Raw genomic sequence first — 7,705 nt, 5'->3', positions numbered from 1 at the left:
AAAAAAATTCCCCTTTTTGAGGGCAATTTTCGCAAGTTTTTTCCTTATGTTCGTTCATCTCTCAGAAATTTGACTGTATCGCCCTCTACACACCTCGGATGTGCACGGAATTTTATACATAGAACCCTAAGACATAGGGCTAAAAAATTTGTGCCCATGACCCTCGCATATTCTTTAGTATTCACTATCAAAACATTGCTCGAAACCATATTAGAAAAATCGAAGATTTCTGAAAGGGGTACCCCTTTGGTGAATTGGAGATTTCACTAATTTCTCCGAAATGTATTACCCTCGTGTTCAACTAGTTCGATATTTTTCGCCAAGAGATCTCATGGGTAAATGAATATATTGGAGTCGAAACGGAGCCTTAAGTCAACATTTCAAAAAAAATTCCCCTCTTTGAGGGCAATTTTCGCAAGTTTTTTCCTTATGTTCGTTCATCTCTCAGAAATTTGACTGTATCGCCCTCTACACACCTCGGATGTGCACGAAATTTTATACATAGAACCCTAATTCATAGGGCTAAAAAATTTGTGCCCATGACCCTCGCATATTCTTTAGTATTCACTATCAAAACATTGCTCGAAACCATATTAGAAAAATCGAAGATTTCTGAAAGGGGTACCCCTTTGGTGAATAGGAGATTTCCCTAATTTCTCCGAAATGTATTACCCTCGTGTTCAACTAGTTCGATATTTTTCCCCAAGAGATCTCATGGGTAAATGAATATATTGGAGTCGAAACGGAGCCTTAAGTCAACATTTCAAAAAAAATTCCCCTTTTTGAGGGCAATTTTCGCAAGTTTTTTCCTTATGTTCGTTCATCTCTCAGAAATTTGACTGTATCGCCCTCTACACACCTCGGATGTGGACGAAATTTTATACATAGAACCCTAAGACATAGGGCTAAAAAATTTGTGCCCATGACCCTCGCATATTCTTTAGTATTCACTATCAAAACATTGCTCGAAACCATATTAGAAAAATCGAAGATTTCTGAAAGGGGTGCCCCTTTGGTGAATAGGAGATTTCACTAATTTCTCCGAAATTCATTACCCTCGTGTTCAACTCGTTCGATATTTTTCCCCAAGAGATCTCATGGGTAAATGAATATATTGGAGTCGAAACGGAGCCTTAAGTCAACATTTCAAAAAAAATTCCCCTCTTTGAGGGCAATTTTCGCAAGTTTTTTCCTTATGTTCGTTCATCTCTCAGAAATTTGACTGTATCGCCCTCTACACACCTCGGATGTGCACGAAATTTTATACATAGAACCCTAAGACATAGGGCTAAAAAATTTGTGCCCATGACCCTCGCATATTCTTTAGTATTCACTATCAAAACATTGCTCGAAACCATATTAGAAAAATCGAAGATTTCTGAAAGGGGTGCCCCTTTGGTGAATAGGAGATTTCACTAATTTCTCCGAAATGTATTACCCTCGTGTTCAACTCGTTCGATATTTTTCCCCAAGAGATCTCATGGGTAAATGAATATATTGGAGTCGAAACGGAGCCTTAAGTCAACATTTCAATAAAAATTCCCCTTTTTGAGGGCAATTTTCGCAAGTTTTTTCCTTATGTTCGTTCATCTCTCAGAAATTTGACTGTATCGCCCTCTACACACCTCGGATGTGCACGAAATTTTATACATAGAACCCTAAGACATAGGGCTAAAAAATTTGTGCCCATGACCCTCGCATATTCTTTAGTATTCACTATCAAAACATGGCTCGAAACCATATTAGAAAAATCGAAGATTTCTGAAAGGGGTGCCCCTTTGGTGAATAGGAGATTTCACTAATTTCTCCGAAATGTATTACCCTCGTGTTCAACTAGTTCGATATTTTTCCCCAAGAGATCTCATGGGTAAATGAATATATTGGAGTCGAAACGGAGACTTAAGTCAACATTTAAAAAAAAATTCCCCTTTTTGAGGGCAATTTTCGCAAGTTTTTTCCTTATGTTCGTTCATCTCTCAGAAATTTGACTGTATCGCCCTCTACACACCTCGGATGTGCACGAAATTTTATACATAGAACCCTAAGACATAGGGCTAAAAAATTTGTGCCCGTGACCCTCGCATATTCTTTAGTATTGACTATCAAAACATTGCTCGAAACCATATTAGAAAAATCGAAGATTTCTGAAAGGGGTGCCCCTTTGGTGAATAGGAGATTTCACTAATTTCTCCGAAATGTATTACCCTCGTGTTCAACTAGTTCGATATTTTTCCCCAAGAGATCTCATGGGTAAATGAATATATTGGAGTCGAAACGGAGCCTTAAGTCAACATTTCAAAAAAAATTCCCCTTTTTGAGGGCAATTTTCGCAAGTTTTTTCCTTATGTTCGTTCATCTCTCAGAAATTTGACTGTATCGCCTTCTACACACCTCGGATGTGCACGAAATATTATACATAGAACCCTAAGACATAGGGCTACAAATTTTGTGCCCATGACCCTCGCATATTCTTTAGTATTCACTATCAAAACATTGCTCGAAACCATATTAGAGAAATCGAAGATTTCTGAAAGGGGTACCCCTTTGGTGAATTGGAGATTTCACTAATTTCTCCGAAATGTATTACCCTCGTGTTCAACTAGTTCGATATTTTTCCCCAAGAGATCTCATGGGTAAATGAATATATTGGAGTCGAAACGGAGCCTTAAGTCAACATTTCAAAAAAAATTCCCCTCTTTGAGGGCAATTTTCGCAAGTTTTTTCCTTATGTTCGTTCATCTCTCAGAAATTTGACTGTATCGCCCTCTACACACCTCGGATGTGGACGAAATTTTATACATAGAACCCTAAGACATAGGGCTAAAAAATTTGTGCCCGTGACCCTCGCATATTCTTTAGTATTCACTATCAAAACATTGCTCGAAACCATATTAGAAAAATCGAAGATTTCTGAAAGGGGTGCCCCTTTGGTGAATAGGAGATTTCACTAATTTCTCCGAAATGTATTACCCTCGTGTTCAACTCGTTCGATATTTTTCCCCAAGAGATCTCATGGGTAAATGAATATATTGGCGTCGAAACGGAGCCTTAAGTCAACATTTCAAAAAAAATTCCCCTTTTTGAGGGCAATTTTCGCAAGTTTTTTCCTTATGTTCGTTCATCTCTCAGAAATTTGACTGTATCGCCTTCTACACACCTCGGATGTGCACGAAATTTTATACATAGAACCCTAAGACATAGGGCTACAAATTTTGTGCCCATGACCCTCGCATATTCTTTAGTATTCACTATCAAAACATGGCTCGAAACCATATTAGAGAAATCGAAGATTTCTGAAAGGGGTGCCCCTTTGGTGAATAGGAGATTTCACTAATTTCTCCGAAATGTATTACCCTCGTGTTCAACTAGTTCGATATTTTTCCCCAAGAGATCTCATGGGTAAATGAATATATTGGAGTCGAAATGGAGACTTAAGTCAACATTTCAAAAAAAATTCCCCTTTTTGAGGGCAATTTTCGCAAGTTTTTTCCTTATGTTCGTTCATCTCTCAGAAATTTGACTGTATCGCCCTCTACACACCTCGGATGTGCACGAAATTTTATACATAGAACCCTAAGTCATAGGGCTAAAAAATTTTTGCCCATGACCCTCGCATATTCTTTAGTATTCACTATCAAAACATTGCTCGAAACCATATTAGAAAAATCGAAGATTTCTGAAAGGGGTACCCCTTTGGTGAATAGGAGATTTCACTAATTTCTCCGAAATGTATTACCCTCGTGTTCAACTAGTTCGATATTTTTCCCCAAGAGATCTCATGGGTAAATGAATATATTGGAGTCGAAACGGAGACTTAAGTCAACATTTAAAAAAAAATTCCCCTTTTTGAGGGCAATTTTCGCAAGTTTTTTCCTTATGTTCGTTCATCTCTCAGAAATTTGACTGTATCGCCCTCTACACACCTCGGATGTGCACGAAATTTTATACATAGAACCCTAAGACATAGGGCTAAAAAATTTGTGCCCGTGACCATCGCATATTCTTTAGTATTGACTATCAAAACATTGCTCGAAACCATATTAGAAAAATCGAAGATTTCTGAAAGGGGTGCCCCTTTGGTGAATAGGAGATTTCACTAATTTCTCCGAAATGTATTACCCTCGTGTTCAACTAGTTCGATATTTTTCCCCAAGAGATCTCATGGGTAAATGAATATATTGGAGTCGAAACGGAGCCTTAAGTCAACATTTCAAAAAAAATTCCCCTTTTTGAGGGCAATTTTCGCAAGTTTTTTCCTTATGTTCGTTCATCTCTCAGAAATTTGACTGTATCGCCTTCTACACACCTCGGATGTGCACGAAATATTATACATAGAACCCTAAGACATAGGGCTACAAATTTTGTGCCCATGACCCTCGCATATTCTTTAGTATTCACTATCAAAACATTGCTCGAAACCATATTAGAGAAATCGAAGATTTCTGAAAGGGGTACCCCTTTGGTGAATTGGAGATTTCACTAATTTCTCCGAAATGTATTACCCTCGTGTTCAACTAGTTCGATATTTTTCCCCAAGAGATCTCATGGGTAAATGAATATATTGGAGTCGAAACGGAGCCTTAAGTCAACATTTCAAAAAAAATTCCCCTCTTTGAGGGCAATTTTCGCAAGTTTTTTCCTTATGTTCGTTCATCTCTCAGAAATTTGACTGTATCGCCCTCTACACACCTCGGATGTGGACGAAATTTCATACATAGAACCCTAAGATATAGGGCTAAAAAATTTGTGCCCATGACCCTCGCATATTCTTTAGTATTCACTATCAAAACATTGCTCGAAACCATATTAGAAAAATCGAAGATTTCTGAAAGGGGTGCCCCTTTGGTGAATAGGAGATTTCACTAATTTTTCCGAAATGTATTACCCTCGTGTTCAACTCGTTCGATATTTTTCCCCAAGAGATCTCATGGGTAAATGAATATATTGGCGTCGAAACGGAGCCTTAAGTCAACATTTCAAAAAAAATTCCCCTTTTTGAGGGCAATTTTCGCAAGTTTTTTCCTTATGTTCGTTCATCTCTCAGAAATTTGACTGTATCGCCTTCTACACACCTCGGATGTGCACGAAATTTTATACATAGAACCCTAAGACATAGGGCTACAAATTTTGTGCCCATGACCCTCGCATATTCTTTAGTATTCACTATCAAAACATGGCTCGAAACCATATTAGAGAAATCGAAGATTTCTGAAAGGGGTGCCCCTTTGGTGAATAGGAGATTTCACTAATTTCTCCGAAATGTATTACCCTCGTGTTCAACTAGTTCGATATTTTTCCCCAAGAGATCTCATGGGTAAATGAATATATTGGAGTCGAAATGGAGACTTAAGTCAACATTTCAAAAAAAATTCCCCTTTTTGAGGGCAATTTTCGCAAGTTTTTTCCTTATGTTCGTTCATCTCTCAGAAATTTGACTGTATCGCCCTCTACACACCTCGGATGTGCACGAAATTTTATACATAGAACCCTAAGACATAGGGCTAAAAAATTTGTGCCCATGACCCTCGCATATTCTTTAGTAATCACTATCAAAACATTGCTCGAAACCATATTAGAAAAATCGAAGATTTCTGAAAGGGGTGCCCCTTTGGTGAATAGGAGATTTAACTAATTTCTCCGAAATGTATTACCCTCGTGTTCAACTCGTTCGATATTTTTCCCCAAGAGATCTCATGGGTAAATGAATATATTGGAGTCGAAACGGAGCCTTAAGTCAACATTTCAAAACAAATTCCCCTTTTTGAGGGCAATTTTCGCAAGTTTTTTCCTTATGTTCGTTCATCTCTCAGAAATTTGACTGTATCGCCCTCTACACACCTCGGATGTGGACGAAATTTTATACATAGAACCCTAAGACATAGGGCTAAAAAATTTGTGCCCATGACCCTCGCATATTCTTTAGTATTCACTATGAAAACATTGCTCGAAACCATATTAGAAAAATCGAAGATTTCTGAAAGGGGTGCCCCTTTGGTGAATAGGAGATTTCACTAATTTCTCCGAAATGTATTACCCTCGTGTTCAACTCGTTCGATATTTTTCCCCAAGAGATCTCATGGGTAAATGAATATATTGGAGTCGAAACGGAGCCTTAAGTCAACATTTCAAAAAAAATTCCCCTTTTTGAGGGCAATTTTCGCAAGTTTTTTCCTTATGTTCGTTCATCTCTCAGAAATTTGACTGTATCGCCCTCTACACACCTCGGATGTGCACGAAATTTTATACATAGAACCCTAAGACATAGGGCTAAAAAATTTGTGCCCATGACCCTCGCATATTCTTTAGTATTCACTATCAAAACATTGCTCGAAACCATATTAGAAAAATCGAAGATTTCTGAAAGGGGTGCCCCTTTGGTGAATAGGAGATTTCACTAATTTCTCCGAAATGTATTACCCTCGTGTTCAACTCGTTCGATATTTTTCCCCAAGAGATCTCATGGGTAAATGAATATATTGGCGTCGAAACGGAGCCTTAAGTCAACATTTCAAAAAAAATTCCCCTTTTTGAGGGCAATTTTCGCAAGTTTTTTCCTTATGTTCGTTCATCTCTCAGAAATTTGACTGTATCGCCTTCTACACACCTCGGATGTGCACGAAATTTTATACATAGAACCCTAAGACATAGGGCTACAAATTTTGTGCCCATGACCCTCGCATATTCTTTAGTATTCACTATCAAAACATGGCTCGAAACCATATTAGAGAAATCGAAGATTTCTGAAAGGGGTGCCCCTTTGGTGAATAGGAGATTTCACTAATTTCTCCGAAATGTATTACCCTCGTGTTCAACTAGTTCGATATTTTTCCCCAAGAGATCTCATGGGTAAATGAATATATTGGAGTCGAAATGGAGACTTAAGTCAACATTTCAAAAAAAATTCCCCTTTTTGAGGGCAATTTTCGCAAGTTTTTTCCTTATGTTCGTTCATCTCTCAGAAATTTGACTGTATCGCCCTCTACACACCTCGGATGTGCACGAAATTTTATACATAGAACCCTAAGACATAGGGCTAAAAAATTTGTGCCCATGACCCTCGCATATTCTTTAGTAATCACTATCAAAACATTGCTCGAAACCATATTAGAAAAATCGAAGATTTCTGAAAGGGGTGCCCCTTTGGTGAATAGGAGATTTAACTAATTTCTCCGAAATGTATTACCCTCGTGTTCAACTCGTTCGATATTTTTCCCCAAGAGATCTCATGGGTAAATGAATATATTGGAGTCGAAACGGAGCCTTAAGTCAACATTTCAAAACAAATTCCCCTTTTTGAGGGCAATTTTCGCAAGTTTTTTCCTTATGTTCGTTCATCTCTCAGAAATTTGACTGTATCGCCCTCTACACACCTCGGATGTAGACGAAATTTTATACATAGAACCCTAAGACATAGGGCTAAAAAATTTGTGCCCATGACCCTCGCATATTCTTTAGTATTCACTATCAAAACATTGCTCGAAACCATATTAGAAAAATCGAAGATTTCTGAAAGGGGTGCCCCTTTGGTGAATAGGAGATTTCACTAATTTCTCCGAAATTCATTACCCTCGTGTTCAACTCGTTCGATATTTTTCCCCAAGAGATCTCATGGGTAAATGAATATATTGGAGTCGAAACGGAGCCTTAAGTCAACATTTCAAAAAAAATTCCCCTTTTTGAGGGCAATTTTCGCAAGTTTTTTCCT

The sequence above is a fragment of the Humulus lupulus genome, chromosome 4, assembly GCF_963169125.1.
Source record: "Humulus lupulus chromosome 4, drHumLupu1.1, whole genome shotgun sequence".
NCBI lineage: Eukaryota > Viridiplantae > Streptophyta > Magnoliopsida > Rosales > Cannabaceae > Humulus > Humulus lupulus.
The sequence above is the reverse complement of the archived record's forward strand: the minus strand, read 5'-3'. Positions refer to the sequence as shown.